The following is a 25,940-nucleotide window of genomic DNA, read 5'->3' on the forward strand; positions in this document are numbered from 1 at the left end:
CATACCATTTGCGCCATAATAACTTAGTGGTGGAGATAACAAGATTGTGTCTGCTCATCAAGAAATAAACATTGTCGCCACCCTGTGCCGAGTGGTTTTGCGACAAGATTTGCACTCGTTTACTAATATGTACTGAGGGGAGGACAGACGACATAGACGCACATGGTTTCATGCCCTGCATAGAACTGCAAGCACTGACTTTAAAATAGTGTCCTTGTTCAACCGCACCTGATTGTTGCGTTACGGACATCAGACTTCCCCTCCAACACAATCGTGAAGAATTTTTACAACAGAACACTGAACTATTGTTTTGCGAGTCACTCGGGCAACCAGAACGTTGCAGTTCAACGACGCACCCGACCGCAAGAGAAAAAAGAAAGAGAGAAAAGAAACGTTTTTTTTTTTACCTGTAACCGCACTTATAAATACTGCAATCAGGATAGTTCCGATGAGAGCGAAAAAACTACTCCAGAAGTATGACAAGCGCAAGATGAAGAACGTTTCTTCTGATCTGCATAAAAAAATCAGCACAGAAATGCCTAAGAATAACGTTTTCTTTTTTATGAATGCTGTCAATTTCGTTTTAACCGACAGCTGCGGTTTGGCAAGCTTATTATTGACAGCATTAGTACGGTAGTTTAGCTCGGGGCGAGGGGCGTATTTATATGTAAATATGTTGTTGGTGGATGAGCAATTCAATTAGATGACTACCATAGTGTTTTGATTGAGAAATATTGTTCCCTGAAATGAAGAGAAAAACAAGAATCATTCCGTTGAGTTTTCGAAAAGGCATTACTTAGGCCAAGAATTTCAGAAAAAAAAAGGAAATTTGGAAATGCAGTGCAGTTTCCCCAGTTGCCTAAACTGGTGGCGAAATATGAAATGGCGGTGAATTATTAGAAAGGATGGCGCATTATTTCACAGATTGCGCAAAATAGGTTCATTTGTCACTCACCCTCACACACCGAAAAACTAGCACCATGATTCATAGCGGCATCACATAATTAAATAATGTCTGTTTCATATGTTCGTATAGGTTCAGGAAACAAAAATGTTATCGTGATTTATTATGGCGGATTTAGTGTTCTATACTTCATCCTTCATTCAGAAAGTATTTTATTTTCACCTGTTGCAACAAAAAAAATTATGACCCAGACAAAAAATAAAACACTGCATGCGCTGCCTGTAACATATTTATTTTAACATGAATCCTTGGTTCAGTGGTTACCGAGAAAGACCTTCTATCTATTCGGTATGTATTTTTATAGAAGGTCTCGAGCTAAGTTGTCCTGATAAGGCTCAGACAACAGATTCTCTTATTTGCTGTGAAAATGTACCGCTTGAATCTTATGGTCGACTTGGCTATTGCATAAAAACGAACAGTATGCATACAGTGCAGATTTATTATTCACCACCTTCACATTTATAAGCGCACAGCCTGAGGAAACTTCCACATATAGAGAGCACAAGGAGCTATCCTATAGCTTGTCATAAATTAGTGAACGTTAGTGCAGCTATTCTGAAACAGCGTTGCCCGTCTCTTGGTAACTTCTGCATTTTTATTTCTCCATTGTTCTGTCATGTTAATGAAACATGCGGAGCCACATTATGCCCAACTTTTCCCTCACCTAGTATTAGGCTCTTACCACACGTACGCTTGCTCGCGCGCAAGCTCGCGTCTACGCGACTTGCGCCTGCCGCGCAACGAGAGGAATTTCGGTTTACATCCACAAAGACGCGCGACACCGCGCGCTCACTGGGCTCACTCATAGGCGCCTTGGCAGACGCAACTTGGTACTTTGATATGGGCAGTATTGTAAAATGCGTTGATATCTATAAATCTAATTGTTATATTCTTAGAGCTTATAGATCAGCCCAAAAGTGAAAGAAGAAGCACTTTCTTGCATGATATGAATCTGTTTCACTGAGAGTTGAGTGTACCTCGCTCTAGCTGCATATACAGGCTCGAGGCAGCCTAAGCGCGCGACAACAGAGGAGCTGTTCACCGAGATCGTGCCGCGTTCCGACGCGTGCGAGCCGTGCCGCAGCGTCTGCGCATGCGTAGGGGCGCGCGCGCGCGAGTTTGCGTGCGTCTGTAAGCGTACGTGTGGGCTGGGCTTTAGTGCTTGATCGCTTGCTGGCAAATAGTGTGCTTAGGCTACAGGAAGTAATTAAACGTTTCCTTCCTTAAAAAAACTACTGCTTATGTTTAGTTAAGTACAAGACCAAGGGTAGGAGTTTTAGTGTACTTACTCAAGGTTTGGTACTGTAAAGGTAGTGTTAAGTGGTGAAAATGTGCTACTGTGGTTTCCAGGGCAGTAATCAAGAGATACCGGAAGCCTTGCAGCTCTTGTTCCACTTTTGAGAGTTTCAGCCATGTGCCACAATTGGTAACCGAGCATCAAGAGTGTCGCCCCACCAGCACCCTGCATTTGGTCATTACAAATATATACAATTGGTCAGTGTTACAGATGTCTTGAAAGTGCAACTGTAAATTAAGCCTGAAATACGTATCCCTTTTATTCACAGTGTTTCACAGTACATTCCCGCTAAGAACTCAGTGTATGCAAATCTGCACGTTTTATCATATATTTGTGGTAACAGCCGTGGCCAACCAAAATAAGTCTTTAGTATTCGCACCTGGGTGTCAATAGAACACGAACAAAGGTCAGAATCATATAAAAAATGGCAAATGAAAAATAAAAAAAATAAATCACGCGCCATTCCACTACTGTGAGTGTGGATTACCAGCGAAGCAGTTTAGCACACGTGATAGAGTTGACAAAGAATTTAGATCAAAGGTATGAAGAAATTTTGTTTCTCGTTTATTTTACACTTTTATTTTGATTGGCGGTCTTATCGGTGGCATACATTCGCGTGGAAGACTACCGCCACCTCGGGGAGACGGAGTAAACTAGACACGCGCGACGGGACCGCCACCCGGGAGATCTGAAGGAAACAGGTAAGCAAGCGTTTGGAACGACACAAAGAGAGGGCGGTGCGAGCGTACACATAGCCGGCGCGGGTCGCACAGCGGCAAATCTTTGAGAAACCTTTATTATCTACATGAGAGTGTACTGATTTTGAAAATGGTACCTCATGATAACTAATCTAATTAAGATACATATCCAGGTGATGATACGTATACGCTTTTGCATAGAATGAAATGATTTTGCATCTAATTTTGTAAGCTGAGTTTTTGCACACGCAGATCTGTTGACGGACACGAAAAATCTAGGGAACCCTAGCCAAACACAGCTTCACTGTAAAAATCCGCAGAACCCGTCTCACTATGTCTGTTGACGGTAATGCGTTAAGAAATAAATAAAAATTGCGACACAACGTATTGCCACCGTCGAAACGAGTTATGTATTAGCCGTGTACTGCAGCGGGCACTTCAAAACACGTGGCGCTGCCTAGTGGCGCTGCCTAGAAGTGGAGTGTGACACGCCGGCGCTTGCAAATGATGAGAACGTTTCCTCAATCGCCGCACACCCAGTGGCACATGCCCAGTGAGCCATATTGGCGACAGGTTCATTTAAGACGTACCCAGTTCATTCATGGCGCAGCTCGATAAAGTATTTGCGTGAAACATGTTCTATAAAGAGCGGCACATACCGAGTACATTTGTGCTTCAGCATGTTAAAGCGGCTTGTTGTTGTCCTGGATGAACCCGTGTCACGTGGGTTCAATTCCGCCCAGCTTCGGATAAATTTAAAGGATCGGTGTTGTCGTTGTAGAGCGGAATACACCTACTGGCCCCAGTGATTCAAGTTGGCACCGAACAACCCTTACAAAAAATTCTAGTAACTTTCAATTAAATTTTTTTAGACAAATGTTACTAAAACCTACGAACGGTCTATTGAAAGTTCTCAAACCGTTTTTAAACTTCCTAAGTACTTCATACCAACATACTGTCGACTATTGGCCACAGCTATTCAATTAAAATTTCATTTACAAACTTTCTTGAAACGATGAATGAACATCCTTCAAACATTAAAAGCAGGGCATCTTTTTACTTCTTAGAAACATGCTAGCAACTTTTTTCCTACTTTTTGCCGTTCACCTTAGAAACATCCTTGTAACTTTTTTCCAACTTTCTGTTGCTTCACTAGAAACTTCCTAGTAACTTTTTTCCTACTTTTTGCTGTTCGCCCTAGAAACATCCTTGTAACTTTTTTCCAACTTTCTGTTGCCTGACCTAGAAACATCCTAGTAACCTTTTTCCTACTTTTTGCTGTTCACCCTAGAAACATCCTTGTAACGTTCTTTCAACTTTCTGTTGCTTGCTCTAGAAACATTCTTGTAGCTTTTTTCCAACTTTGTTGCTCGCCCTAGAAACATCCTGGTGACATTTATCGACTTTTTCCAGCATTTTTTAAACTTGTCTTGTAGTGCTCTGATGCAACCTTGAACATATAAAAGTATGTACCTGTTAGCGAAACACACCAATCTTTTCAAACACTGAGGTTTATTTTCCAACCCTTTCATACATGCCCTAAGAAGCCACAAGCAAGCAGTGACTATAATGTGGTCTGGATATCTCCCGTGTTCTTGATATCCCTCTTGCTGCAAGCCTAAAGGAGGAAGAATGCAATAATAGTTAGCCTTATGAATTGTATCTGGTCAAGATAGCATGATGCAGTCATCCACAAGAATTTGACTTCGAATGACCCACAATCAAAACGAAGATTTCAACTGACTGCCTTGCCACACATACTTAGAATGGCATTCACACCTCTGGGGTGCAAAGCTTCTTGTTGGGCGACGTCCTTGTGAGTATTGGAACACCACCCAAAAAGTGACTGAAGCATTGCTGAAGCAAAACTGCTGCACATGATATGCATGTGTTACATGTAGGAATCGTACACTTGTATAAAGTATCTGTAAATCAGTTGCAGTAAAGATACTCAAAGTTTTTAGAATGGCTTCAGCGAGATATGCCGAACTCAATAAATGCGATGACATGCGTAAAGCACTTTTTGCCTAAACCATGTCTTTAGGTGGTAGAAAACATTTTTATAGACCCTCTGGTGCGCATTATTCACAGTTTCAAAACTCAATTTGCTAAAACCACAACAAATTATTATATTAAAAAGTGACTATTTCAATATTTCCACCAAGTGCAGGGCAGCTTGAGCATGAAGCAAGCTTCCTTGTGACATCTCAGTAAATCCGAGGTAGTGAGCATGTGGTACCACAAACCACAGATGCACACATGTTCTGGGCAGTAGTCAGCAGTGTTACCATGTCACTGGAAGCTTGTGTATTAGGCTGCTGACAAGTAATAGGAAAGAAAAGGTAAAAAGGATTGTTTGCATTTCAGATAAGTGACAGCAAAGAACAAGCTTTATCCAATGTCAACTGGGGAATGGAAGAGACATGCTGAAAAAAATGCCAATGTAAAGGCGAACGCTCAGTGTTCAGCTGCACTGTCGTGGCTTGCTACTGCCGGCAGAAAAAAAAGTGCCAATGTAACGGCGAACAGTCAGCATTCAGCTGCCCTGTCGTGGCTTGCAACTACTGTGCTGTGCGGATTGTTGTGATTTAGCAGTTTGCGTTACCACCTAAAATTTCTGTAAAATACAAAGGAGACCAGCTTCCTGCTTGAAGCCAACTTGCACTTCGGGTGCATATTGAACTTGTCACATTAAAAGGTTATTGGTTAGTTATATGCTTGAGGAATTACCTTCTCATACTGTGGCTAGGGATTCAGCAGCTACCTAATAAAGATAATCTTGCTGTTTGTATGATAATTTTACGAGATGAAGTACGGTACAAAATACATAAGTGTGAGCGATTAGAGGGAACAATATAGGCGCACAGGCAATAGTGTGAGAAGTGAGCTTCACAATACTCCATAATAAAAATGACAAAAAGATACACATCTTGAGACCTCATGCTTCTCAACGATTATCTTAAAAAGGCAAACTGACTAGATTAATATACAGTCTGTAGAGAGTTTATCATGCAGTTACTCAAGTAAGGGTTATATTTAGCTCAGAGGAGGCTAGTTAAAGGTAAGTTAATTAAACTGAGGACCCCCCAGATGACCAAAAGTGATATGCAAGTGATTTGCCACTAGAAATCATGAAAATGGCACACACAGTAAAGTTTGTACGCACCTTTGTAAAAGCACGCAGATCAGGTGCGTTATAGTGGTGCTCTCCAGCTTGCAGCAGTGCTGCAGGTTCCTGTGGGATGCCTCCAGAATCCGCATAGCCTTCAACTGCAAGAAATGAATAATTTATTGCAATGTAAATCTAGAAACCTGTCATATCAGTGTAATACTGAATTGCAAAGAGCCTCACACTAGCAGCTACATTAATGCGCGTCTCGTACGAATCTTTCCACTATATCTCAGGAGGTTACACAGTTATGTTGTAACAAGTGAGATTCCATGCGGGAATGCAGCAAACATAAGACTACCAGAAAAATCACCGAAACTAAAATATGTAATAAAGCAAAAGAGCATTGGATTATGAAGAAAAATACTGAGCACATGAAAAGTATTTTGAACCCTAGGCCGTGTTTGTTTAGCGATGATATTCCTTCTTGCTCTTCGTCAGTGGTTTGACCGACGCGCCGCCCGTGTTATGAACTGGAATAGCCGGCCGTTCACGGTGGGTGGTAAGAGTGACGTAGGATAGAGCGCAAAGTAGCGCCACGAAATCGCAGCCCTTACTTTATTACTACAAGGCACAGTCATTACCTATGACTGGAAGAGCTGGCATACTGTTCTTTAGATGAATATGTATATATAGTAAAAGCCAGCGTCTGATTGGGATGTCTCGATTAAAAAGAAACCTCGTCATTGCAATATCTGCGTATATCTGCCTTGCAATATAGAACACGACAGGTTCTATAGTTCAATATAGAATACAGACAGGTTCTCGCGATGCGGGCTTTGAAAGTGAACTGTATACAAAAAAGTCTTCATACAAGCTAATATGTGCGCATGCGTCAAACATAGCTATCCTGTGCCAACGCGTGAAGCCCATAACACATCGACGTATACGCACGTGCAGTGTACTCACGGAAATGCTTAAATACGGAATAATTTTCTGCCGGGAAACTACCCAACAAACAGTAACTTGCAGTGTTTCCATAATTGTGTTCCCATTCAGTCAGAGCTGTTGCGTTTGCGCACCGCTTATCAGCCAGCGCCCAAGTCTGGCTAATCTGTTCCAGACGATAATCTGTTTCGCGCATGTGCGCTGATATGTTTTCACTCGCCCTTTGATCACGGCGTTCCTTTATAAAGGACTGCGGATCACGCCATTGGCGCTTCTTTTTGTACACCTTCTTTCGGCAAGCATGCCGCATTAAAAGTACGTTCTTCCTTCTCCCGGCTTTGAATACAACTCGGTCAAACGTAACAGCAATCAGATGGGGTAGCATATTTCACAGGAAAATGCAAGTACGCGATAACATCAACAGAAGCTTTCGTAAAATTGCTTACTATATGTGCACCAGAAACATGGACAACTTACGCTCAGAATGCGCTCTGCTCTTGTTACACAAAGCTCATTACATGAACCATAAGCTACAACAACGCGCACAAGCGCCAAACTTGCTTACCTTTCAAGACGTAGTCAACAAACGCTCTTTCGTCTCACGGGTACCGTGGCACCAACTCTCTTTCGGGCGCAAACACTGTAGAGCTGCCGATGAACTACAGCACCACGAATGCACAACCTACAACAAATTCCTCCATACACTGAGATGAAGCCCCAGTACCAGGCTTTTGACGAGAGAGCGCAGGCAGGCGGGAACAAAGGCAGCTTGGACGGGCGCAGTAAGACACTGTTGACACTGGCGTATCGCACGAAACCCACGGCGAACACACGGCATTTCACGAGTCCAGAGGTCGTGCGATGGTTAATGCACACGATAAGAAGCACATTTTGCCTAGGCACTTCTAATATAAAATTCAACTACCACCTCACTGCAACGAGCACTCGCACACAGCCAACGTGGTCCATGCACTACAGCAACTTGGATTGGATTGGATTAATTGGCAACGATGGATGGATGGATGGATGAGGCTGAACCCTTTAAATCGGGCGGTGGCATACGCCACCTAGCCATGGCTATTAACATAATTTGTACTTTGTGGTGGGTGAAATTTCACCCCTGCCTTAATTTTATCCACCAATCAGATAACCTCTGTTTGGTTATTTCTACCCGCTTAAAGTCTATTTTGCCTTCACTGTCCCTAAACCCCAATGCTTTGAAAAAATCACCCCCGTTGCCTTGCACTGTAGGGTTAAGCCCCTTACAGAAAAGTATGAGGTGTTCAGCCGTTTCCTCTTCTTCTCCACACGCACAGCACAACGTGTCTATACCTTGGTACTTGACTCGGTACATCTTAGTCCGTAATACTCCCGTCCTGGCTTCAAACAACAAAGAGCTTCCCCTAGAATTATCGTAGATATTTTCTTTGGCAATTTCTTGCTTGAAAGTTCGGTATGTGCCCAGTGCTGATTTCGTCTGCATCCCTGTTTTCCACAGACCCCTCTCTGTTTCCTTAACCTTTTTCTTAACCGCTGTTTCCTGGTTTGCACCCCTCCTGCAGTCCAAATATTTGATTGACAGTTTTCTGGTCAGCTTCCTCTATTTTGTATCAACATTCATCATGTACAAATAACTGAAAACTCTCCTTGCCCACCGCTTTTCTGCCATCTCTCTCAATCGCTCCTCAAATTCTATCTTGCTTCTGGCTTCCCTGCACTCGAATGACGTCCATCCCATGTCACCCTGTACCCCCTGATTTGGTGTATTTCCGTGTGCTCCCAGAGCCAGTCTACCTACCCCTCGCTGCTTAACTTCCAACCTTGCTCGAACCTCTGATCTCATGCACAGGACCGCATTGCCGAAAGTCAAACTAGGGACCATCACCCCTTTCCAAATCCCTCTCACCACTTCGTACCTATTGTAATTCCACAGTGCCCTATTTTTCATCACAGCTGCATTTCTGCTACCTTTAGCCGTCACATATTTTTCATGTTCTGTTAGGTACTCAACCCCATTGTTTATCCACACTCCAAGATATTTGTACTTATCCACCACCTCCAGCGTAACCTCCTGTATCCTATGCTCGCTGCCCTGATTATCATTAAAAGTCATGACTGCCGATTTTTCTTTACTAAACTTCAAACCTAAGCTATCTCCCTCTTTACCACAGATGTCCATTAATCTCTGCAAGTCTTCCTTGCTGTCAGCCATAAGTACAATGTCATCTGCATACATCAGTCCTGGTAATGACTGTTTAATCCATTCTCCCTGCTTGAAATAGGAAAGGTTGAAGCCAAGTCCGCTCCTCTCTAATTTTTTCTCTAATCCTTGTAAATACAGCATGAACAACAGAGGTGACAGAGGGCACCCCTGCCTAAGCCCCTGCTGTATCTCTATAGGCCCAGATACCTTGTTTTCCCATTTTATAAGCACCCTGTTACTTTTATAGATATCTTTTAAAAGATTTCTTACTCCATCTTCCACCTCTAGAGTGCCCAGTATGTCCCACAAATCCTTTTGGATTACACTGTCATAGGCTCCCTTGATATCCAGAAAGGCAAGCCATAGGGGCCTGTGTTCCTTTTCTGCTATTTCAATACACTGTGTCAATGAGAACAGATTATCTTCTAACCTTCTTTGTTTCCGGAACCCAATTTGTAGTTCCCCCAGCACCTCCTCGCTCTCCACCCATGCCTGCAGTCTGTCCTTTATAATCTGCATCACCACCCTGTAAACCACTGACGTCACTGTTATGGGACGGTAGTTGTTTATGTCGGCTTTGTCCCCCTTTCCCTTATATATCATGCTCATCCTGCTCAGTCTCCACCCGTCGGGGGCTTTACCGTCCATTATCATTTTGCTCACTGCCTCTCTTAATGCTTTCTTAGATTTTGGGCCCAATGTCTTTATCAACATAATTGGGATGCCATCAGGACCTGTCGACGTGCTACTAGGAACCCTCTTCTCTGCCCTTTCCCACTCGCTTTGTGCCAGTGGAGCCACTGCACTGACTAGTCCATCCTCACCTGATTGAGCACATGCTATGTTTCGTTCTTTAAATTTTTCTGTCATCATTGTTCTTATATGTTCCATTGCCTCATCTCCCTCTAGTCGAACACCTTGAGCTGTAACTATAAACCTCTGCTCTAGGCTAGTCTTATTACTCAAGGAGTTGAGATGTTGCCAAAATTTCTTCGCTGCTTTTCTATCCTTTTTGTTTACTTCTGACAACCATTGGCTCCCCTTTCTTCTGATCTTCTCATTGATCAAATTGGATGCTTCCCTTCTACAGCTTAAGAAGTTGTTCCATTTTCTGCCTACATCAGCTTCTGGTTCACCCCTCTGCTTTGAATATCTGTGTTCCCTGGATGCTTCCTGGCGTTTCTCTATGGCCTTCTTAACCTCCTCATCCCACCAGCTCTTGGGTTTACGTCTTCTGTTCCCTTTTGTCCTGACTCGTACCTTAGTAAGCTCTAGCTCAAATAGTCCTGTTAAATTTGCATATGTCCATTCTGTTTTTGTATCCTCTGAAATTACTTCCTCAATTTGCTGGGTTGCTATTTCAAGCTGCTTTTCCGAGTAAAATATCCCACCTGGTTGTTCATCTTGCCTCCTACCTACTTTCATTTCCCTTCTAAAACTCACCTTAATACGTTTGTGATCACTACCTAGACTTCTGGAGCCATATTCATCTATGCTCATTACATTTAGCCTATCGTGCATCCTATGTGACATTAGTGCATAATCTATCGTCGACTGCAGGCTCCCTACCTCCCATGTTATGTGCCCTTCACACTTCTCAGTACTGTTGCATACAACTAAGTCATGCATTTCACACATATCCAGCATCATGTTGCCTGTTGAGTCTGTGTACCCGTCCATGTCTTCTATGTGTGCGTTCATATCTCCTAGTATAATAATCTCGCACCCTTCTCCTAGCTCATTAATGTCACTTGATATGCATTCCAGCATTTTTTTGTTTTCCTCTTTGGCATTTGCTCCTGTCCACAGGTATACAAAGCCAAGGAGTGTCTGCTCTCCTGCAACTTTCCCTTTTAGCCATAAATGCTCCTTGCATTCCTGTTTGACCCTTTGCCAGTTCATACTTTTATGAATAAATGCACCAATTCCACCCCCTTTTCTGCTGCCCTCTGTTCTATTGCAATATTCCCATGCATAGTCAGGGTTACAGGGAGGTTGCTCCATGTCCCTAAGATGTGTCTCCACAAACCCGTATACCATCAGCTTTTCTTGCCTTAGTTGCTCGTCTATCTCCTCCCACTTCAGCCTATTCCTGCCACCTTGCATGTTAATGTAACCTATGTCAGAATGACCTTGCCCCTGGTGCTTACGTCTATTTCTTCTACCGATTCTACGTTTCTTGAATCTTGGAGCCTCTCTGGGTCCGTCTTCGTCTACACTGGTGGTCTTAGGGCTCTGGGTCCCCCCAAAAAAGCCGTAGCTTGGCGCCCTATCCTACTACCTACGCTCCCGCCTGTGGCACCACTGTAGTGAATGCCATCCTGTGCAAAAGGCTGGGAGCCAGACTCGTACACTTCCCGGTTTACCTCCATTACACCGTACCCAAGTGGTCTGCTCAGACCCCTAATGACCCGGTTAGCCTCACGCACCCTCCATTCCATCGCGCTAGCCTGGCCCCGGACATGTGGGATTGTGCATATGGTCACATGCACTTTCACAGAGGTTTCTCTGAGTTTACGCAACCCAACCTCTAACTGTCCGTTTAGGTTCTGGCTCCTTCCCTTCAGCACATCGTTGAGACCAGCATGGATAACGACCAGATGTTCATGCTCGAGGTTGTCCGATACCACCTTCTGAGCTTCTGCCATTGCGTCAACCATGCACTTCCCTGACTGGGCCTCCACCCTCACCCGCCCGTCTGCCTTCACTGTTGTAAGGACGCCCTCCTTAACCCTAGCTACGTTGGAGTCCCCCACCACTAGGACCCTTCGCTCTACACGTTTGCCTCCCGCCTGCGATTGTCGTCCTCCAGTTCGCGCTAGCTGGTTCTCCACCCGCCCTGCGCCACTGACACGTGACGATGTGCTCCCTGCCGTTCGTCCCTTCCCACCCGAAGCCTGCCGCACTACCTCGCTGTAGAGTTGTGGAACCGCCGTGTTGCCGCCGGCTCTCGCCTGCTGTTCAACGGCCCCTAGGCGTCCCTCCCTGCTCTCATGGCATGCCTCTGCCTGAGTCGCCGCGCTGTCCCCGCCGCCCGCCTGAGCTGACCCGGGATTACGCGCCGCCTGTACCATTAGCGCCTCCACCCGCTCTTCCAGCACGGCCCGCTTTTCCCGTTCTTCTTGTAGCTCGCCAGCTATTCGCTTTACCAGGACGGCCTCGGCCCCCTCCCTGTTAAGCAACTCGCCGATCCGAGTTTCGAGCTCAATTCGCCGCTCTCGCTCCACCTTCAGCTGCCCTTTGAGCTCTTCCACACTGGCTGCCCATTCCCCTTCCATCCGCCGCACAGCTCCCTTAAATCCTTCACACGACCTGCACGCGAAGCTAGCCTCCTCAGCGTCGGCTAAACTGGCGAAGTGCGTCTCGTCCAAATAACACCCCGTACAAAAATGACTGTTGATTTTCTATTGACGTATTGTTGGGGTATTGTTGAATCAACGGACTTTCAACAAAGTCTCTAAAGTCTTTGAGTTCGCTCAACAGTTGCACAATGATATTACCATTGAGAGCTTCTCAATAAATAATTTATTGAGTAATTTGTGTTGATTATCGTAGTTGTTTTTTTGTTGTGTAGCAGTTGAGTTTAGCATATACTAATTAGGACTCGCATATGAAGGCGACATTTCAAAACTTTATTAAGAAGCAATCTTTGCCTCATTCTTGTCACTTTGCGGTAGGTAGGTAGGTACTAGTTTGGTCTAGCTTTCGTAAAAAGAAAACAGTGTGTGACCGACTTTGGCACCGAACGTTGACCTTCGAGCGCAGCAGCCCGGTGCTCTAGCCTTTAGGCCACGAGCGCACGCGTACGTCTCTCGTTCCGAAACCAGTCAGCGCTTTGAATGCTCGGCGCGCGCGCGCTATGTAACTTCCTCGTCTTCTTGCGACAGCTCGCGCTTTGAGGCGCCATGTTAGACTGTACTATGTCCGGGACCAGCCCGCTTTCGTAGCCGTTTACGCTACGTAGAAACTGCGACGTTGAACCATCTTCATGATCACCCATGAGTGACTTGCTCGCCGGCGTACAAATGCCATCGTCGTTTTAACACACAACATATGACATAGCCATAGGTGCGATCCAAAATGCGCACGTTTTAGGGAGCAAAAGAATGTGAAATTCACTTGCAAACACGGTGACTGCGTGCATGGGAAGTTCCCCAAAAGTAGACACGGCGGCAGCGGGGATGGTGGCGATAAGGCAGGCGCCGACAAGCGACGACGCTACCTTTGAGCATCGGACGCGCTGTGCGAACCGTAGGATGCAAGCGCGCACAGGCTGTAAACATACACTTCAGAGGTCTTATAATTTCCTGTGCCACACCCTGTGTCTCGAAAGCATAATACATTTTTTTATCCAACGGCCGTGGTACTAGATATCAAACAACGAACGCGCTTTGAGAGCACAGCGCGTTGAAAGAGTTTCGGATTCAGCAACAGCCGCAACATTACGCAGCTAATCGCTGTCTCAGCGGCTGCTCCCGACACTCGCCTTGCAGAAGCATGCGATAAAATTCTTGCCATGGAAGCCTCCCAAGCCTGCAGCTCTCCTATGTTCAGTGAAACAAACGAAGGCCAAAGAGAAATGAAAGAATTCAAGCAACAGTCACGCGCCCACGTTATACCTTACTTTTTACCGCGTCATCTGCAAAGATGCTGCAAACTACTTAAACAAGTTGTTGTTCATAAAAATAAAGATATTAGTAATAACTTTTACTCATAGGTGACGAAATAAACGCCAAACCAGTGTTTGAGCATGAGTATTTAAGTGTGTGCGTGCGTGCGTGACTTTATTCTGAGCAGTCTTTTGCAACGGTATCCAGTGTGCCGTTAGTTTCGTAGTCGCAATTTTGTTAATCGTATTATTTATTTTTTACGCTACAAATTAAGGTTTCCTTCAAAATTTATTATGTTTTTTTATGAACAAAAATTATCAATCATTATTTATCAATTTTAGTGGTTATTTTTAGTAGGAACGATTTTATTAACTTAATACGATACTGAGGCTGTGACCGCTTTTAGACTCTGTCACTCGTCTGAACTTGTGCGGTGGTTCGTGCCGCGCGTGCTTTGTTGGAAGCATTTTTCTTTTGTTTTTGGACATCATGACGCAAGTTTTAGTGAAATTGCTCTATGATGATAAGTGGGATGTTTATCCGTTGAAGACGTTTGCTGACGCAGCTACTGGTCTTCGGGTGATGTTCGAGCCTGGCAGTTTTGATGAGTTGCGCGGCAGAATTCATGATGGAAGGAAGGCGAACAAAGCCGCAGTCTGACTTCTGCACACAGGTAAGTGATTTCGTTTTCTTGATCACATAGCCGCGTTTCTTTTTTTTTTTTTTCACTTGGACGATCGTCAGATGTTAAGCACGCCGTTCAATTTCTGCAGGCAAACCGCATGCCCTGGAGCGAAAGCGCGCGAAGCTAGCGCTTGCTGCCGCCGCTGCTTCGATTGAAATGTTCGTAATATTATCTACTAATTTGCTATCGCAATCGATGCTTCGCCTTTGGAGCGACACTGCGATATTAAAAAAAATATTCTTAATCTGTAGTGGCTCATCGTATACCTTAAGGCTAGTGTGCACATTTTTTCGCGTATTCGCTAACTGCGCCTCTATTTGCGTTGTGGCTAATGTCGCGGTGTGCTGCAAAATATATTTCGCCTTTTCGGTATGTGCGGAGAACAGCCTACCGATAAGTCCTGCATCGGCGCGATGATTACACGGATACACATCGTAAATGAACAGTGGCGTGGTGGCGACGTCGGCAAAGCCGCCGACGGGCTTGCCTTATCACACATCGCCACCCCAACCGCAGTAAGCATATTTATCAAACGTGACGTGTTGCCGTTTAAGGCGTACTGCACGCTTTTAATAGGCGATAACTCAAGCGCGCCGCCGTTCTCTAATACCTCTTTGAGCTGGGCCGACTCGAATGTGCGTTGCTTGCAGAAACGAAAGGAACGCCAGACGGCTCATCGGCGCCTCAAGCTAAGCGCCGCACTCGAGCACCGTTAGCGCGGCGAGGAATGGCACGTTCATGAAGATAGCTCACTGCACAGACGCAAGCGTGCAATGCGCACAGGACGCGTACGCAACGCGCGGCACACAAATCGCGCGGAATGTTCTTAGCCACGCAGCAGCGGATACTAAGCTTCAAAGAAGCGGTGCCGGTTCTCACTAGCACGCTCGCGCGCGCATTGCTCTCGGCGAATTTTTAGGTCTGCCCTGCTGCTCCCGAAGATTCGGACTGCTGCTTGGTATCGGCTGTGTACTATAGCATGGTCTTTCGTGTTGTGAGAGAGCCGGGAATATATTTCACCGGTGTGAAACAAACATCGGTGTGCGTATCTTTGGTAACATTTACTGTAACAATCCATTTCATCATTTTCGCGACGGCCCTCTTGAAAGAGACGCAAATTTTTAATTGCCAGTGTAGTGCGTACTAATATTTAGTGCGTGGTTATGTATATTGTGTGACAGATTTTTAATTTGCATTTTCTAATTCTGTCTACATTCCCTTCTCTACAGGTTACACATGCACCAAATGCCCAGGTGCTAACGTGTCGTTCGTCAAGAACAGCTTGGCGTCGTTTCTCGCAAGAGACATCCATTCATCTGCGGCTGATTCACCAGGAAGCTCGCATCTCTGTTGCCACTCTGCGTCAAGTGGGATTTCTAACTATTTTTTATTCTGCCCTGTGGTGTACGCTGTGACGCTGTGAAGACTTACTTTCATGGACGCCGTGAAGGCTTACTTTCGATGTGTTCTGCCTTTTAGTTGTAAAGAATTGGCTACCTTGTGAGTGGAGGTAGTTCCTTTTTCTTGTGAGAATGTTTATCAGCCTAACCAAGTGGTACATGCGTACTTGAAACAGCAGCACAGACGAGGATAATGAAATAAGTAGGAACACATACAAGCGTCGACTCAACTAGAAGTTTATTCTTGAAGACAGGTTGTAAACACATTGGACCTTGACAAAGATAAGAAACCATGTATGTGTGGCCTTTGTGATTAAACAAAATTGTGTTATCTGCTGTAAGGGGTAGAACGAACAATTGTTTCATCACAAAGACCAGAACACAAGAGAAATTACGGAAGCCTTATTTATTGATTGCAAAGAAGACAAATGCATAAGCTATCTGTTGCTCTTAATGGGAAAGAGTTGGGATTTTTAAAAGAGCTCTCCTTGTTTGGTGGTATCATTTATAGGACATCTTTCACTGTTTTCTTTTTTACCTGCATATTTATACTACAAAACACGTCTTTCGTTCCTTTTTTTTTTTTGTTGCACCGGGCTGTCTGCCACGCATGCATGGCTATTTCTTTGTCAAGTTGGCCAGTGTGCTTAATATCTTTGTCGTCACGAACAAACTTCTAGTTGAGTCAGCATTATTGTGTGTTCATACCTTATTTCACCGTTCTCATCTTTGTTTGAGCTGTTTGTAAAGTATGTACACACACCAAATTACCAAAGTATCCGTAAAATTGAGATACATGAAGTTATTTGCACTATTCATTTCTGCAAGAACGGTATAGCTTCTCATCTCGTTTGTTCTTAACGTTGTTGTACAGTTTCTGTAATATATAGCTTGGAAAGACGTTTTCTGTCTGATTAAATATGCATGTATGTCACTTTCGATATTTTTTTTCAACATGGGTAGTGCAGCTCCTTCCGTCTTTCAGTTACTGCTTTGTCGCAACTTTTATATATTTTATGCAGCGAAATGCTGGTGGAATTATATATATTTATGTGCGCAAGTGTGGTAAATGGTGTTTTGTATGTACATTTATTTGCGTTTTTTACTAGCTCTCCAATCTGGCTGTACAGTTATTGAAACCTTTTCTCATGCTTTATAATGAGTTGTTCTAGGCTCTTTGATGATGCAGGTGACCATTTATTTCACTGTTGGGTATTGCGTTAGCTGTGTGTCACTCCAGTTGTCTATGTATTTTATGTCACTTCATTATATCATTGAAAGTATTAGCCTTGCATTAGCTTTTTATTAACCGAGGTACCAGTCAGTTGCTGTGTAGGGTGAAAAAGGCCCAAAGAAATGATTTCATTAGCTTTGTTCAAGTCCAGAAAAAAATTCGCTGATGAGCTCACTAAATTAGAAAATGCCACCAGGAAACTCTTCCGTACCCAAAAGTAACACAAGAAATTAAATACTGTTCACACTCGAGAAGGAAACAGCGCGAAAAAACTCGACAAGAAGGGAGACACACACCAGCGCTTCTTGTCCCTTCTTGTCTTGTGTTTTTTTGCGCTGTTTCCCTCTCGAGTATGCACCGACTAGCCCAATCCTCTACTGTCTTGAAATACTGTGCAGTTCTTGACTTATGCCAGGGAGGTAAGCTGCTTTTACAGCACAAATGTTTTAGAAGTTTACCTCGGAAAAACACGATTCAGGTGTCTTGTATATATATACATGAAGTCATTTGTTTGCAGTTTACTTGTTATTTTGCCTACTCACAGGCAGCCGTAAACCCTTCTGTGAGTGTTTACTGGGTGTGTGAAGCATTTTACTGTAAGGTATCCAGTGGTCTTCATTTTTGTATTTATGCATGCAAGCCAAGAGTTCATGTGTTCAAAGTTACTTACAAGGGTATGCTTAAGGTCTGCCTTTTAGTTACTTGACTGTTGTTTTTACAAAATATTTTTTTCTGCTGTAATTGTGAAATATAATTCTTTCTGCTGTAATAAACTTCAAGTTGAGTGAGCATTCGTGTGTATTCTTATCTTAATTCAGCGTTCGCATCTCTGTTTGAGCTGCTGTTTGTCAAGTCTGTACATACACCAAATTGCCAAAGTGCTCGTAAAATTGTGACACATAAGGCTATTTGCATTGTTTATTCCTGCAAGAAGGCTATAGGTTTCCATCTTCCGTTTGTTTTTAACATTGCTGTACATCTTTGTAGGTCAAGTTCAACGAGTCCCATAGGTAGCCAATAAGAGTGATAATTTTGTAAAATTTATCAATTTCATCCATCATCATTGCAGTTTTAAACCCACTAAGTTCTACTTTTCAGTTCTCATGACCCTGCTTTGTGCTGTGCTGTACAGGCACAGGAAGCTTTTTTTATGCTGTAAGTGCAGGTGGTGTTGTATATCTTCCAGAAAAATTGTTGCGAGTTTAACTAAGCATGTGTATGCTTTTGCTACATTTTTTCAGCATGTGTGCTGCTCCCTTACAGCATGTGTGCTGCTCCCTTACAGTTCTGCTCCCTTACACTTAATAGCACTGTAGGCACTAGCGTATGTCTTCAGGTTTCATACAGTTGTGCCTTATATACTGTAATAATGTGTCATGTGCACGCTATATTACATATTAGGGTACATTAAATATGTCAGTCGCTCCTTTGCTTCCATTCGGATTAGGGAAACTTATGTGAAGAGGCACCGGAGCATGCAAGTGTAAATAGCAAAGCAATTTCAAAATTAAGTGCACTAAAATGCCACAAGCCCAACAAAATATCAATGATATTTCAGTGGCAATTTTCGAAATATCAATGCCATCTCAACAGGCGCACAATGTACTTTTCAATGCTGTGTCAATAATCACTCAACAAATGGTCAACAGAACAATCACAACAGCATTTCAAGACTGTATCAATGGAAACCCAACAGAAATTCAACAGAAATTACACAATGATATGTCTAAGCACAATGTGCTTTCAATACTAACTCAACAACTATTCAACATTGACTTGCCCAATTGTGTTTCAATAAAATTTCAGTGGCCAATATTCAAGAGCCCTCAACACCTTGCTCAATGATATCCCAACAAACTCCCAATGCATGCTCAATACGATACTCAACATTGACCAATGATATTTCAATGCATTCTCAACAAAAATTTTTGTAAGGGACCAATGTTTGCACTCCTCGCACTGCACCAGCTCGTCATCACCCCTGTCCTTCCTAGCCTGCCGCGCCATTGTCCACCCGTCCACCTAACGAGAAAGCCCAATAAAATACCTGATCAAGGCCCCACGGTAAGCCGTACGGCAAACTCGCTATCCGGCTACCTCCGTTAGCTTCCCTAACGCGGTTTAAAACTGCCGCTTTACACTGCTTTCACCATGCAACACGTGCGCCACAACCCGCTTCCAAAAAAAAAATTTAACAAATTGAACTATTCGCTACCTACTAACGTCCTACCAAACTAGCCAAGAAACTAAAAAAGCATGAAAAACAATATATATAGATAGCTCGGGTACCCTAACACTTCTATCAACCAAATAAGAATAAACAAAAATTGAACTTATTCACTGCTCCTGCTGCGCTGAGCTCCACTCGGCCACGACCGTCCTGTTCGGCTTCACTCGAGAGAGTGAAGCCGAACAGGACGGTCGGACAACAACAGGACAACAAAACACTGCAGCAGCGCCACACTGCGGTTAACAAAAAGGAACCTGCCTCCTTGATTCGCATCGCTTCAGGAGCATAGCCTTCGAGATTCGCATTTGTCACTCAAGGGAAGTCGTAGCTGAAGCATGAGCCAATCCACCCGCCGCCCGTTCGGCTCCGTCTGCTTGAACTGACGGACGGCCTACGGGCTAATATGACACTTACCGAGCAGATATCCGTGGTCACCGCCCATATACACGTTAATTATGGCGTCAAGTGTAGTGTTTTCGAGAATATGTGCTTTCATCTTGAATTGATGAGACAATATTTCCTCTTAGCGTCAGAAATAAAGGTAACAAAACGTGGCGATGGCTGGCGTGCTACAGCAGCTGAAGCTTCGGCTGAAGTGCAACAGGCGTACTGCTTGCACGCAAGCGCAAACAAACAGATAAGGCCATGCCAGGTACACAACTGACTACTCAGTAAACTGACAATCGTAAATTATTCACTTCTGTGCCCACGCAAGCATTTACGGAATCCTTGCTGCCGTACGAATCCCGCCAATATATCAACACAACAATCACCCGCAGTTTTGAAAAGAAAGGCTCTTTTAACAGTGACCGCAGGTACTGCATTTGCGAAAGTTTTGTGTATAGTTTGCATAAAATCGTAAAGGAAAGGTTTCTTAAGAATCCGAATTCTGAAAAAAGGTAAGCGTAGTGAAAACAAATAAATGGCCTTACGACATGTCAAAAAGTCTAGGCATTGCATAGTTCCTGCTCGTGCTACTGTAATACGTGGAGTAGTGGTAGCACCTCTGCCTCACACGCAAAAGTCCCGGGTTCGAGTACCAGACAGTGTACAAGCACCGGATATTTTTTATGAAGTAGGAAAACGTTATATACAATTGCACTGGGCAGGCTAAGATATTTTACCTTAGCTACTGCTAATTATATATGCACGCGTAATAACAAAAGTTATTCTGTCTCCTCGCTTTCTCTTAAACTGCAGGAAGCAATTATCAGTATGACACTTAGTTTATTCGTACTAATTATTGTATTACCGATATTGCATGTTATGCTTCTTTATTGCAGTGTTAAATGAGCAAATGAATCAAACAAATACAATTGTTATAATTTTCATTACACAGAAGTAAAGACAGAGCCTACCAACTTTCCTTAAACTTTCTTTAAACTTTCTTCAAACGAACTTGCTTCAAGCGAAAACAAGAACGGAGCCTATCAACTTTCTTTAATGGTGCTTTAAACAAGCTTTCTTCAAACGAAAATAAAAACAGAGCCTACTAACATTTTTTAAGCTTTCTTTGAACAAACTTCGTACAAACAAAAGTTAAAACACAGCCTACCAACTTTTTTAAAACTTTCTTTAAAAAAACTTTCTTTCAACCGAAGTAAAAACAGAGCCTACCAACTTTCTTTGAAAAACTTCCTACAAACGAAAGTTAAAACAGAGCCTAACAATTTTCTTTAATCTTTCTTTAAACAAACTTTCTTCAAACCGAACTAAAGACAGATCCTACCAACTTCCTTGTAAGATGTGTTAATAGAAAGTAAAACTACATAGTGTGTTACTAAAGTTGATAGAAAGTTGGTAAGAGTTCTAACGAAAGTAAGGAAGTATTTTTGTATGGGAAGTTCCTTGAAGACCAGTACAGACCGATTCACACATGCGCAGTGCTTCTAGTCGGCGTCAACGCGATTCATTGAAGAGCGATACATACTCCCTTCTGCATCTACATAGACTCATGTCGGCAGAAAAAAGGTCAGTGGAAAAGCGGCACATGTGCACATTGCCACATACTCCGACTCAAGTTGGTCAGACGGTTGATTCTCAACCTTTTTACTCGGCACAGCAGCAGGATGCTGTAACCATTAGACCTTGGCCTAGGTTAGCGGGAGAACGGTAAATAAGTACATCGATAGGTAGCTCCTGGAACGTTTTTGAAGTACCCAAAGAATGCTAAGCACTAACAACAGCAGTTGACGTGATTGTAAACATTGATTAGGCCGCTATTTTGTCCGAGATATTTTGGGCTGCTTCTGCTGAGTGAATCGTGCGAAATTTTACCTAAATTCTATAAGAACACTTCATTACCTTCATTTGATTAAAAATATAGTGGGTTACCAGCTTCGTCATATGTGTAGCATGACTATTAACAACACTATATTTAGCAGAAGCTTTCTTTGCCTTTCCCCCATATTTTGTGGGTGCTGCATGCTGGTCGTTGACTCCTGCTTGCTGCACTGCCGTGTAAACAACTTGGCCAACTCAGTATGTGCCAGTGGGTATGTGCCCTTACCAGCCCAATCCACAAATATGGGTATGTGCTCCCATGTATGTTCCGGAATATACAAGCAGAACAAGAGGCAAAAATGAAGAAGTGGACTATAGAGAAGTGAAGCCATGAAAGAGGATCATCATCATCATCAAGAAGCGGCAACAGAATCACCGTGTGCGGAGAAAGTGAATGAATTGAGAGCAAGTTGGTATTTTAGATGAGTTCGAGGCGCTCTGAAATACGCGGCATCAATCCGAAAATTTTTGCAAGAGTGCATTCTGCCAGCCCACGCAGCACTGCTCTTGAAAAAGCTAAAGAATAAAATGACAAGGACGGCGCGCCAAGCTCCAGTGTTGGGAGTCTGGATTTCTAGGTTGGCGCGGCCTGAATTACAGAATTAATGTTAGTGTTGAAGGTGCTAGCCTGGTTCGTGCTGTTGCCGACATACAGCAACATACGTAAATCACGTGATACGCACCTGCCTGCGATACTCTCCTAATACCCTTCGTAGCCTTGCTGCACTCAATCTGTTGTGCTAGTGGACGCTGCGCAAGTGTTGCTTAAACCAAACAACGGCATAGCCGTTAGCGTTCCGCAATTCGTTTAGTATTCTGCCTCTACGTGACATGAAAGGAACGTTCAGTCATTGTTCAGCATATCCGAGATTTTTTTTTTGTCTACGAATTTATGCTTAAGGGAGGATGGCACAAATCCACACATTACACCCGCCGTGGTTGCTCAGTGGCTATGGTGTTGGGCTGCTGAGCACGAGGTCGCGGGATCGAATCCCGGCCACGGCGGCCGCATTTCGATGGGGGCGAAATGCGAAAACACCCGTGTACTTAGATTTAGGTGCACGTTAAAGAACCCCAGGTGGTCCAAATTTCCGGAGTCCCTCACTACGGCGTGCCTCATAATCAGAACTGGTTTTGGCACGTAAAACCCCATAATTTAATTTTTTTCCACACATTACATTGAACACACATGCTGGGAGCCTGTTTAGCAGGATGCTCTTCCAATATGGCCTTCCAATATTTCAAGAGCAGAGAAGGAACTTTCACAGGATGGTTGGGTATATGCTTATGAATTCATTAGAACATATACTGGGTCATATATACTACGTAATTCAACTTCGGTTAAAGTGCTATGGGCGAGTGCACACAAGGCCGGTAACGATTACGTAATGTATACATTGACCGTAAGTGTAGGTTCATATGGTGCAAATATGATTTCAAAAATGTTCATGTTTATGCACCAGAAAGGTTTAACATTATCCTGATACAGCGATTTATGTTCGTGTTTTGCATCATCTATAATCTGTGCCGAATTGCAAGCACCAGTGTTCATGCATGCGGACGCAGCGACGTCACGAGATCCAAAGCGTTGCGCAATCCTTGCTGAAGGAAAAATTGTCATTTGGTATGTATAGACACAGTAGTATGACGTTTCCGAGTGAGGCAATGAGCCTAGTTAGTTCCTTCGTATCGCTTACGGGATAATGATGCTGCGTAGTTCAACATGGCACTTTTCGTATTTCACGCACTTTGAGTATAGCACAGAAAGAAATAATTATGGAAGACACTAAGCGCTGAAAACGACTAAATGAGGAGTCGCAGGACGCATTAACAGCAGTTCCATTGCAAGTTACATTCTTAAAGCGAAAAAAAAAGCACGTCTTCAAATACACTTCTCCAATGAGCCAGGAGATTTGTGCACAAAAGTTTGCCCTGGTTGCGGTACAGGACTTATGACCAAAAATTGAGTGTATACTACTCGAGTGTCTTTAGGAGCTTGTTAAACAGCATCTTAAGGACGCTCTGTATAGCAGCTTCATAGGAGACAAGCAATATCCTGCTCAAAGTGAGACCCTTACGTTCCTTCAGATCACACTTCTGTTTCATACCAGGGGAACATTTACGATTCTGGGGTGGAAAAATAACACTGCTATAATAAGGACACAAAATGCTGCTATAAATAGTTGACCATGCAGAACCACCATTTTAATCTCTCCTACAGTCATGGTTGCGTGTTTTCAGTAGCAGAACTAAAGAAAACATTAATGAGGCTTTATTGTTTTGCGGCCTCTCGTAATCCTGTGCGCCGTTCTTTACCACTTAAGCAATTGCTGTACAGAGCCCTACAAAACTGTGACAAAGAACAACACGAAGAATAGCTGGCGCTGTCAAGCTCAAAGTCTGAATAGCTCACATTTTGTAACTTTGTTATGGTTGCATTCCCAGGCTGCATTTCTTTGGGCCTACGACTTTCGTAACATATATAGGGACCAGTTGACGTACCTCCCTAAAGACCTTGCACAATGCGACTAATGTGACACAGCGTATTTAAAGCAAAGCAAGATTAAAAATCTATTTATTTGCCTACGTACCTTGCAGTGAACAAAAGGAAACAACACAGCCAGAATGCACAATCCGACAAACGGCGCCGTGAATGCTGTGTTCACCATTAGAAGTATCTGCAAAGAGTGTGATAAGTAGTGTGAATTGGCAGCACATGGTATTGGATATCGCGCGGAAGACTAAATCTGAGAAAATATCCAGAAGCCGGTGCTTTTACACCGCAGGATAGCATGTCGATCATCGCACGACATTGTGCCGTCGCAGAGTCAGCCCATCGTATCACGGGCCAAATAAACGAGTTAGGAGAAAGGTAGCAAGTGACGGCGCTCCTCGTTGGGTAATTAGTTGATAACGCTTAGCCTGCTTGCAGGCCGAGTAGTATATATGAGAGTGCGAGAGAACAAGCGTTATTGTAGAAAAAATTTGAAAAGAAACGAAATGTAGCAGAATTCTGCTACAGAACTACAATTCTCTAAAAGGAGGACATCATTACGCATGAAGTAAATGTGGATAACCGAATAAATATGTTTAAAAAATTGATCATTAACTGTTACATTTGTTACTTTATGGCGCATGTTTCGCAAGACATACCTACTTCGGAAGTAGGTAGGCCCCGCAGTTTCTTATTTCGTAGGTCATATCCACCTGAAACGAATTCAAAGGCTCACACCCGATTCAAGATATGTTTTCCTAAAATTTGCGACAATATCCATTGGCGTTTAATAGTTATTGTGTTCCAATGCATAAAAAGAAGTTGTCGCAGTTTCACCTGAAAGGCGAAGCATCAATTGCGACAGCAAATGTGTAGAGAGCTATACGGAGTAATGATAGTAGCTTTATCAGCTGTATAAGCTTGGACATGCAGCAGCACCGGCAACACGCAGAACTGTTGTCGACGCCGTCGGCGTTTTGCCCGCGTTCGCACAAAATGCGTGCGGCGTTGGTGACTGTTGCCGCAGCCTCTGATATAAATAGGCACTTGGTGCCGCAGCTAAACGTCGCCTCCCTTCCCTCCCCTCCCCCCACGGCCTTTCGCGCGTCGGAACAAGGCGCGTTTGCTCTACATATATGGTGAGTGTAAAGGAGGAAAGAGACGCCTACTTCTGCAGCCCTTAAGGGAGCACGGCGCAGAACGCGCGTTTGTTCTCCGCCGTGGGTTCACTCCCGGTGAAAGAGCGCGTCCCTCGCGCCCTTTCACTCGCACATACAGCGTTCGGCGGCGCGCGGCGACGATTTCATCTCCATTGACGTCATACGGAACCTCACGGCAACGGCGACGGCGACGCCGACGGCAGAAATCTGCTTTGGAGTGTCCATATAATTGTTATCGCAATAAAAGGATACGGGGATGGGGGTTGACGTAAGTCGCGCAGTCCAATACTCTCGTTGGAGGGGGAGGACGTGGGGCGCGCCAACCAATGTCGGTGTGCGAAAAAAGTGGTCGCAGTTTCACCTGAAAGACGAAGCATCAATTGCGATAGCAAATTTGTAGAGAGCTATACGGAGTAATGATGGTAGCTTTATCAGCTGTATAAACTTGGACATGCAGCAGCACCGGCAACACGCAGAACTAATGTCGACGCCGTCGGCGTTTTGCCCGCGTTCGCACAAAATGCGTGCGGCGTTGCCGACTGTTGCAGGTGCCTCTGATATAAAAAGTTGTCGCAGTTTCACCCGAAAGGCGAAGCATCAATTGCGATAGCAACTTAGTAGAGAG

At 43.9% G+C, this 25,940-nt stretch overlaps 3 long non-coding RNA genes across 3 annotated transcripts; 1 reads left to right on the top strand and 2 right to left on the bottom strand.

The window, feature by feature from the left end:
• Positions 1 to 406: 406 nt before the first annotated feature.
• Positions 407 to 24,334, bottom strand: LOC125945997 (uncharacterized). Its single transcript, XR_007467304.1, has 3 exons — positions 24,253 to 24,334; positions 2,254 to 2,426; positions 407 to 511 (listed from the first exon to the last, which is right to left on the bottom strand). It is a non-coding gene; the product is annotated as an uncharacterized LOC125945997 (long non-coding RNA).
• LOC125945996 (uncharacterized) lies at positions 4,455 to 7,955 on the bottom strand. The gene is made up of 3 exons (XR_007467303.1): positions 7,582 to 7,955; positions 6,126 to 6,229; positions 4,455 to 4,577 (listed from the first exon to the last, which is right to left on the bottom strand). It is a non-coding gene; the product is annotated as an uncharacterized LOC125945996 (long non-coding RNA).
• Positions 14,169 to 17,233, top strand: LOC125945995 (uncharacterized). Its single transcript, XR_007467302.1, has 3 exons — positions 14,169 to 14,502; positions 14,603 to 14,672; positions 15,744 to 17,233. It is a non-coding gene; the product is annotated as an uncharacterized LOC125945995 (long non-coding RNA).
• Positions 24,335 to 25,940: the final 1,606 nt, after the last annotated feature.

This window comes from Dermacentor silvarum, chromosome 5, assembly GCF_013339745.2.
Source record: "Dermacentor silvarum isolate Dsil-2018 chromosome 5, BIME_Dsil_1.4, whole genome shotgun sequence".
NCBI classification, from domain to species: Eukaryota; Metazoa; Arthropoda; class Arachnida; order Ixodida; family Ixodidae; genus Dermacentor; species Dermacentor silvarum.